We start from the raw sequence: 9049 nt of genomic DNA, 5'->3' as shown, positions 1-9049 counted from the left end.
AGAGTTACAGCTCCAGAAGATTTATATCTGTTGTAGATACAACAGAGAGAGAGTCTAGCTTGCTTACATTTGGAGTCATACCAAGGAGCACCGAACCCGGGTTGATCTCGGTTAACCAGGTGAGTCAGTATCGTAAAGAAGCTAGTTAAATCTACAGAGAGGTGGGAGAACCACTCCAATATCCTATTTGGTTCAGACAACTCCTCCACTGAAACACTAAGGGGATCGGAGATATTCCTCTGGAAGAATTCTGCGTATTTTTGGGCCTGTTTCATAGACCATTTAATGCTTCTTACTTGTGCTGCGGCATTTAAACCTACATGGATTGGGTGTGAGCCGCTAACTGGGTGCCAGTCAAGCGTTAGCTTGGCCGCTAGAGGTAGGTGGTCACTGGATTGCACATTGTTTACTTTGAAATAAAAGCAGTTTGAGAATAGGTCTTCTGAAACTAGAAGGTAGTCTAGGACACTATTTGATGTTGTGCCCAAATGAGTGAATTCTCCTGGCACGTCCGGTGGACAATTGCCATTCAAAATATTCAAATTCATACGAATGGCCAATTGATAAAGAAGGACTCCCGCCTCATTCACTCTGATGTCCTTAGATCTTCTTGATGTAAAAGAGATTAAATCAGATTTTGGATAGGGGGGAGGCACCCACCACTTGGCCTTGATTATCCCCTCCCAATTGGCGGCTGTACGTGCATTAAAGTCACCACCCATTATCGATGGGATATTAGGGTATATAACATAGCATGCCAATAAATGATCTTCCAGAGAATCCCATCTATAATGGAGGTCCGATATAAGACCACCTGGAGGAAGATAAACATTGGTGATTAATAGGGAGAATTTTTCGCTTGAAATCAGACCTGTAAAGGCAAAAGGAGGGAAAGTCTGAACTAGCGAGAGTTTAGCGCTCATTTTAAGCGATATGGCGATTGCAAGACCACCTCTGGACCAGCCACCTTTTTGGGAGGGACTAGCTGGAAGTGATATCAGTTCAAAGCCATTTATATCTATTTTATCTTCTTCCCATGTTTCTTGCAAAAGGATTATCTGAAAAGAGTTTATATAGGACAGAAATTCGGGATCTAATCTTTTCCTTTTCCAGCCCGCAATATTCCAACTTAGGACTGCTAACTGGGTACTTCTGTGTTGTTCTTTTAACAGTCAAAGCGAAGGAGGGGCAGACTCTCTGGAAGAGACAGTAGATGTAACAAAAAAGTCAGTTATTTTACATTGGGAAGATGGTAACTGTGGCGAACCCTCCAAATTAAAATTTTTAACAATTTGGTTTGACTGTTGGAACACCGAGGTTGATCTACTAGAAGTAGATCCCTGAACAGGAAATCTCTTCATTTCGAAATTCTTTGTACAACTTGACAGAGAAATACCCAGAGAGGGAGAAATTAAGTCCGTCGGGGGAAACCCACTAGCAGATTTATCATCAGGCATTAGGATGATTTTATTGATGCGTCCCATAGGGTCTTCAATCGTTTCCGACGACGGGTCCCGAGGTATAACATTCACATTTTCCTTTAGAGAAGGTAGATGAGGGGACATCACGGGGGCGGTAATTGCAGAAGACTCTCTCGGGGGCATCACTTGTGGACTACTTCTATATCTGGTCGAAACTGGAGAAGATTCTAGCTCTGGCATAGATGAGTGAGTTAAAGAGGGATTTGAGTCAAGCAAGGAAATCAGAGTTTCGTCCTTAGGTGTGTTAGTCGAAGGATGTAGATGAAGGTTAAGTGAGGAAGGCAGGGCCTGGTTGTCCCGTGGAGTAGCACTGGGGGCAGAAACAACTTGAAGATTTGAGTCTTGCAGGATGGTTTTTGTTTTCAAAGTGGGGCTGAGCTGAAGAAGATCGACCAGATGGCCAAGCATGCAAAAGGAAGGGAGATAGTAGTAATGGGGGACTTCAATTACCCGGATATTTGTTGGATGTCAAACTCAGCCAAGAGCATAAGGTCAAACAGATTCCTCACTGGCCTTGCAGACAACTTCATTGTCCAGAAAGTGGGAGAAGCAACAAGAGGAACAGCCATTTTAGATCTGGTCCTAACCAATGTTGATGACCTGGTTAGTGGGGTAGAAGTGGAAGGATCATTAGGCGCGAGTGATCATGCTCTTCTGAAGTTTACTATACAGCGGAAAGGAGCAGCCAAGCATACTAGGACTCAATTTCTTGACTTTAAGAAAGCCGACTTCATAAAACTTAGGGAAGTGCTGGGTGAGATCCCATGGACAGTAATACTAAAAGGAAAGGGAGTTCATGATGGCTGGGAGTTTGTTAAGCGGGAGATAGTAAAAGCACAACGTCAGGCAATACCAATGAGACGGAAACATGGAAGGTGCCTAAAGAAGCCAGGGTGGCTATCTAAAGAACTTTTAACTGAGTTAAGATTTAAAAAGGATGTGTACAAAAAATGGAAAAGGGGGGAAACCACCAAAGAGGAATTCAAACAAATAGCCAGCACGTGTAGACACAAAGTCAGAAAAGCTAAAGCACAGAATGAACTCAGGCTTGCTAGAGAGGTTAAAAGCAACAAAAAAGGCTTTTATGGGTATGTTCGTAGCAAAAGGAAGAACAAAGAAACAGTGGGGTCACTCAGAGGAGAAGATGGTGAAATGCAAACAGGGGACACAGAAAGGGCTGAACTCCTCAATGCCTTCTTTGCCTCAGTCTTCTCCGATAAAGAAAACAATGCCCAACCTGAAGAATTTGGAGCAAATGATTCAGCAAAGGAAACACAGCCCAGAATAACTAAGGAGATAGTACAAGAATACTTGGCTAGTTTAGATGTATTCAAGTCTCCAGGGCCAGATGAACTGCATCCAAGAGTATTAAAAGAACTGGCAGATGTGATCTCAGAACCACTGGCAGTCATCTTTGAGAATTCCTGGAGAACAGGCGAAGTCCCGGCAGACTGGAGGAGGGCAAATGTTGTCCCTATTTTCAAAAAGGGGAAAAGAGAGGACCCAAATAATTACCGCCCAGTCAGTCTGACATCAATACCAGGGAAGATTCTGGAGCAGATCATTAAGAAAACAGTCTGTGAGCACCTAGAAAGGAATGCTGTGATCACCAATAGTCAGCATGGATTTCTGAAAAATAAGTCATGTCAGACTAACCTGATCTCGTTTTTTGACAGAATTACAAGCCTGGTAGATGAAGGGAACTCAGTGGATATAGCCTACCTTGATTTCAGTAAGGCATTTGCCAAGGTGCCCCATGATATTCTTGTAAAGAAGCTGGTAAAATGCGGTCTTGACTATGCTACCACTCAGTGGATTTGTAACTGGCTGACTGACCGAACCCAAAGGGTGCTCATCAATGGTTCCTCTTCATCCTGGAGAAGAGTGACTAGTGGGGTGCCACAGGGTTCTGTCTTGGGCCCAGTCTTATTCAACATCTTTATCAACGACTTGGATGATGGACTCAAGGGCATCCTGATCAAATTTGCAGATGACACCAAACTGGGAGGGGTGGCTAACACCCCAGAGGACAGGATCACACTTCAAAACGACCTTGACAGATTAGAAAACTGGGCCAAAACAAACAAGATGAATTTTAACAGGGAGAAATGTAAAGTATTGCACTTGGGCAAAAAAAATGAGAGGCACAAATACAAGATGGGTGACACCTAGCTTGAGAGCAGTACATGTGAAAAGGATCTAGGAGTCTTGGTTGACCACAAACTTGACATGAGCCAACAGTGTGATGCGGCAGCTAAAAAAGTCAATGCAATTCTGGGCCTCATCAATAGGAGTATAGCATCTAGATCAAGGGAAGTAATAATGCCACTGTATTCTGCTCTGGTCAGACCTCACCTGGAGTACTGTGTCCAGTTCTGGGCACCACAATTCAAGAAGGACACTGACAAACTGGAACGTGTCCAGAGGAGGGCAACCAAAATGGTCAAAGGCCTGGAAACGATGCCTTATGAGGAACGGCTAAGGGAGCTGGGCATGTTTAGCCTGGAGAAGAGGAGGTTAAGGGGTGATATGATAGCCATGTTCAAATATATAAAAGGATGTCACATAGAGGAGGGAGAAAGGTTGTTTTCTGCTGCTCCAGAGAAGCGGACACGGAGCAATGGATCCAAACTACAAGAAAGAAGATTCCACCTAAACATTAGGAAGAACTTCCTGACAGTAAGAGCTGTTCGACAGTGGAATTTGCTGCCAAGGAGTGTGGTGGAGTCTCCTACTTTGGAGGTCTTTAAGCAGAGGCTTGACAACCATATGTCAGGAGTGCTCTGATGGTGTTTCCTGCTTGGCAGGGGGTTGGACTTGATGGCCCTTGTGGTCTCTTCCAACTCTATGATTCTATGATTCTATGATTCTATGATTCTATGATTCTATGATTCTATGATTCTATGATTCTATGACCACTTCTGTCCGATGAGCCCCAGTGGGGTTATTTGAAGCATCGTTAGTATCTTCCCCTCTGTGTTGGACTTTCAAAAGCTGAGATTTAAGCGTATCAAATCTCAGCATCATCGCCGACTGTTCTTTCAGAGGGAGGGCTCTGAACGAATCAATAAGTTCCCTTTCATCAAGGGCAGTCTGTAGGTTTCCGTCCTCATATATGGCTGTTTGAGAGGATATTGAGATTGGTCGAGAATAGTATGCTGCAGAATCATCACAGTGGGGCCTGACAGTATTTTGAAGTAAGGCGGAGTCTCTTGTCCTAATGTCCTCATCGCCAGGGCACCTATTTAGAAGGGGTATGATCTTGCTATCTGAAAAAACCCTCGTTGCTACGATATCGGCCATGGACAAAAGCGTTTTCCACCTAGCAATAATAGATGGTATCTTTTCAGAGTGGAACGCGAGTATCACCTTCAAGAAGTTGGTCTGTCGGAAAAGGGGCATCACCGCATATAAGTCAATCTGGTGTTTCTTAATTTTTAAGGGTTTGCTTAAACAGTCTTTAGCCCCATCTAGCGATGACCATCTTCCTATTCACGACCTGACCGAAAGGCAACTTTTCTTGGGTTGCAGAGTTAATATCTGATTATTCAGTTGGGAATTTAAGATATATTTAATTTTAGTCTCCTTTCTTTTATCTGAATTAGGCAATAAGTTTTTGACCTCACAAACTGAAGATTGTGTTGTTGATTCAAGTTTTTCGACTTTCAGCAGGATATTAGATAATTGTGAAGATACCTCATCCAGCCTTTTAAAGATACAGTGAAGGGTCTTAATAACTAAGTGTAACTGCACACAACTGGGGAACTCCCCCATATCAGATGTTAAACCATCATCCTGTGATGAGAGTTTTTCCATATTCTCCTTTACAGGCTTTACTTTTGAAAAATTTTGAGTCGTCAGAGTTGGAGTGGCTTCTAAATCACTTAGAGTAAGGAAGCGATTTTGGGTTTCCACCCCAACGCAATACTCGGCATTGTCACTCCCTCTTCTAATCCGGTGTGGCACCAACCTTGATAGTTTTGGTTTAGGGGATGATAGGGGCTCGTCAAAGTCTCTCAAGCGTTTGTTCTGACCCATACTTTTCTCAGGCCAAGGATTATACGATTCTTAAAAACGATTCTTAAAAACATAACATTTAAACACCACACGGCGTCTTCCTCTTAAGTCCTTTCTCCAATTAGGATAATGGCGTTCACTTCTCTTTTAGCAGCTGAGGCCGGCCCGCTCGGCGCCATCTTAGCTCCCAAACTCCGAAAGGACTATGTTGAGCCCCGCTAACTGGGTGCCAGTCAAGCATTAGCTTGGCCGCTAGAGGTAGGTGGTCACTGGATTGCACATTGTCTACTTTAAAAAAAGGGAAGTTTGAGAATAGGTCTTCTGAAACTAGAAGGTAGTCTAGGACACTATTTGATGTTATGCCCAAATGAGTGAATTCTCCTGGCACGTCCGGAGGGCAATTGCCATTCAAAATGTTCAAATTCATACGAATGGCCAATTGATAGAGAAGGACTCCCGCCTCATTCACTCTGGTGTCCTTAGATCTTCTTGATATAAAGGAGATTAAATCAGATTTTGGATACGGGGGAGGTACCCACCACTTGGCCATAATTATCCCATCCCAATTGGCGGCTGTACGTGCATTAAAGTCACCACCCATTATCGATGGTATATTAGGGTACATAGCATAACATGCCAATAAATGATCTTCCAGCGAATCCCATCTATAGTGGAGGTCCGATACAAGACCACCTGGAGGAAGATAAACATTGGTGATTAATAGGGAGAATTTTTCGCTTGAAATCAGACCTGTAAAGGCAAAAGGAGGGAAAGTCTGAACTAGCGAGAGTTTAGCGCTCATTTTAAGCGATATGGCGATTGCAAGACCACCTCTGGACCGGCCACCTTTTTGGGAGGGACTAGCTGGAAGTGATATCAGTTCGAAGCCATTTATATCTATTTTATCTTCTTCCCATGTTTCTTGCAAAAGAATTATCTGAAAAGAGTTTATATAGGACAAAAATTCAGGATCTAATCTTTTGCTTTTCCAGCCAGCAATATTCCAACTTAGGACTGCTAACTGGGTACTTCTGTGTTGTTCTTTTAGCAGTCAAAGCGAAGGAGGGACAGATTCTCTGGAAGAGACAGAAGATGTAACAAAAAAATCAGTTATTTTACATTGGGAAGATGGTAACTGAGAGGAGCCCTCCGAATTAAAATTTTTAACAATTTGGTTCGACTGTTGGAACACCGAGGTTGATCTACTAGAAGTAGATCCCTGAACAGGAAGTCTCTTCATTTCGAAATTCTTTGTACAACTTGACAGAGAAATACCCAGAGAGGGAGAAGTTGAGTCCGTCAGAGGAAACCCTCTAGCAAATTTATCATCAGGCATTAGGATGATTTTTTTGATGCGTCCCATCGGGTCTTCAATCGTTTCCGATGACGGGTCCTGAAGTGTAACATTCACAGTTGAGGGGACATCGGGGGCGGTAATTACGGAAGACTCTCTCGGGGGCATCACTTGTGAACCACTTCTATAACTGGTCAAAACTGGAGAAGATTCTAGCTCTGGCATAGATGAGTAAGTTAAAGAGGGATTTGAGTCAGGCAGGGAAATCAGAGTTTCATCCTTAGGTGTGTTGGTCGATGGATATGGATGAAGGTTAAGAGAGGATGGCATAGGCTGGTCGTCTCGTGGAATAGCACTGGGGGCATTAACAACTTGAAGATTTGAGTCTTGCAAGATGGTTTTTGTTTTCAAAGTGGGGCTGAGCTGAAGAGGGTCTACCACTTCTGTCCGGTGAGCCCAAGTGGGATTGTTTGAAGCATCGTTAGTATCTTCCTCTCTGTGTTGGACTTGCAAAAGCTGAGATTTAAGCGTGTCAAATCTTTGCATCATCACCGACTGTTCTTTCGGAGGGAGGGCTCTGAACGAATCAATAAGTTCCCTTTCATCAAGGGCAGTCTGCAGGTTTCCGTCCTCATGTATGGCTGTTTGAGAGGGTATCGAAACTGGTCAGAAATGATACACTGCAGAATCATCGCAGGAGGGTCTGGCAGTATTTTGAAGTAAAGCAGAGTCACTTGTCCTAATGTCCTCACCGCCCGGGCACCTATTTAGAAGGGGTTTGATCTTGCTATCTGCAAAAACCCTTGTTGCTACAATATCAGCCATGGACAAAAGCGTTTTCCGCCTGGCAATAATAGATGGTATCTTTTCAGAGTGAAACGCAAGTATCACCTTCAAGAAGGTGGTCTGTCGGAACAGGGGCATCACCGCATATAGGTCAATCTGGTGTTTCTTAATTTTTAAAAGTTTGCTTAAACAGTCTTTAGCCCCTTCTAGTGATGACCATCTTCCTATTTCCGACCTGACAGAAAGGCAACTTTTCTTGGGTTGCAGAGTTAATATCTGATTATTCAATTGGGAATTTAAGATATATTTAATTTTAGTCTCCTTTCTTTTATCTGAATTGGGGTGAGGCAATAAGTTTTTGACCTCACAAACTGAAGATTGTGTTGTTGATTCAAGTTTTTCGACTTTCAGCAGGATATTGGATAATTGTGAAGATACCTCATCCAGCCTTTTAAAGATACAGTGAAGGGTCTTAATTACTAAGTGTAACTGCTCACAACTGGGGAACTCCCCCCCTATTAGATGTTAAACCATCATCCTGTGATGAGAGTTTTTCTTTCATATTCTCCTTTACCAGCTTTACTTTTGAAAAATTTTGAGTCGTCAGAGTTGAAGTGTCTTCTAAATCAATTAGAGGTAGGAAGCGATTTTGAGTTTCCACCGCAAGGCAATGCTCGGCATTGTCACTCCCTCTTCTATTCCGGTGTGGCACCAACCTTGATAGTTTTGGTTTAGGGGATGATAGGGGCTCGTCAAAGTCTCTCAAGCATTTGTTCTGACCCATACTTCCTCAGGCCGAGGATTATACGATTCTTAAGTTAACATAACATTTAACACACAAATAAGATAGTTAAGACCACTGGAAGATGGCACCGTGGATGTAAGCTCCTTGGATGGATACTAATAGTGAAGTTTTCCTCTCCACTGCGGTAAAATCCACTTACAACCTCAGTCTTCCGTGGGCATCTTGGACCCAGTTTGCAGCTTCTCACAAGAGGAAGTATTGAAATGTGACAGCCTCAAAATGTCTAGGGGGTAGGGTGCCAAGTGTCCTGGCTCCACTGGCCTCTCTCAGCCCTCTATGACAGCAGCCTGGGCACAAACGATAACTTATTCAGGATTTAAACACCACACGGCGTCTTCCTCTTAAGCCCTCTCTCCAATTAAGATAATGGCATTCTCTTCTCTTTTAGTGGCCGAGGCCGGCCCGCTGATAAGAGAGAAACAAGGAGCAGTCTGCAGCAATCTGGAGCAGGGCCAAATCTCTCAGAAGGTTGCCATGGCATATAGTTGCAGCAATTATAAAATGCTTCAAAGGCTGACTGGGTCAGTTAAGATAAAATATAGAAAGGATTAAAAGAAGATTAAAAGAAATCCGAGGAGCCCCGGTAGGCGTGCCTTACCTCGGTGCCATTTTTCGGATTAATGAAGAAAATGCAGTGTTATAAACTAGGGGGGGGGGGAAGAAACC

This window comes from Podarcis liolepis (genome assembly GCF_965112155.1).
Source record: "Podarcis liolepis genome assembly, chromosome: W".
Taxonomy (NCBI): Eukaryota; Metazoa; Chordata; class Lepidosauria; order Squamata; family Lacertidae; genus Podarcis; species Podarcis liolepis.
The sequence above is the reverse complement of the archived record's forward strand: the minus strand, read 5'-3'. Positions refer to the sequence as shown.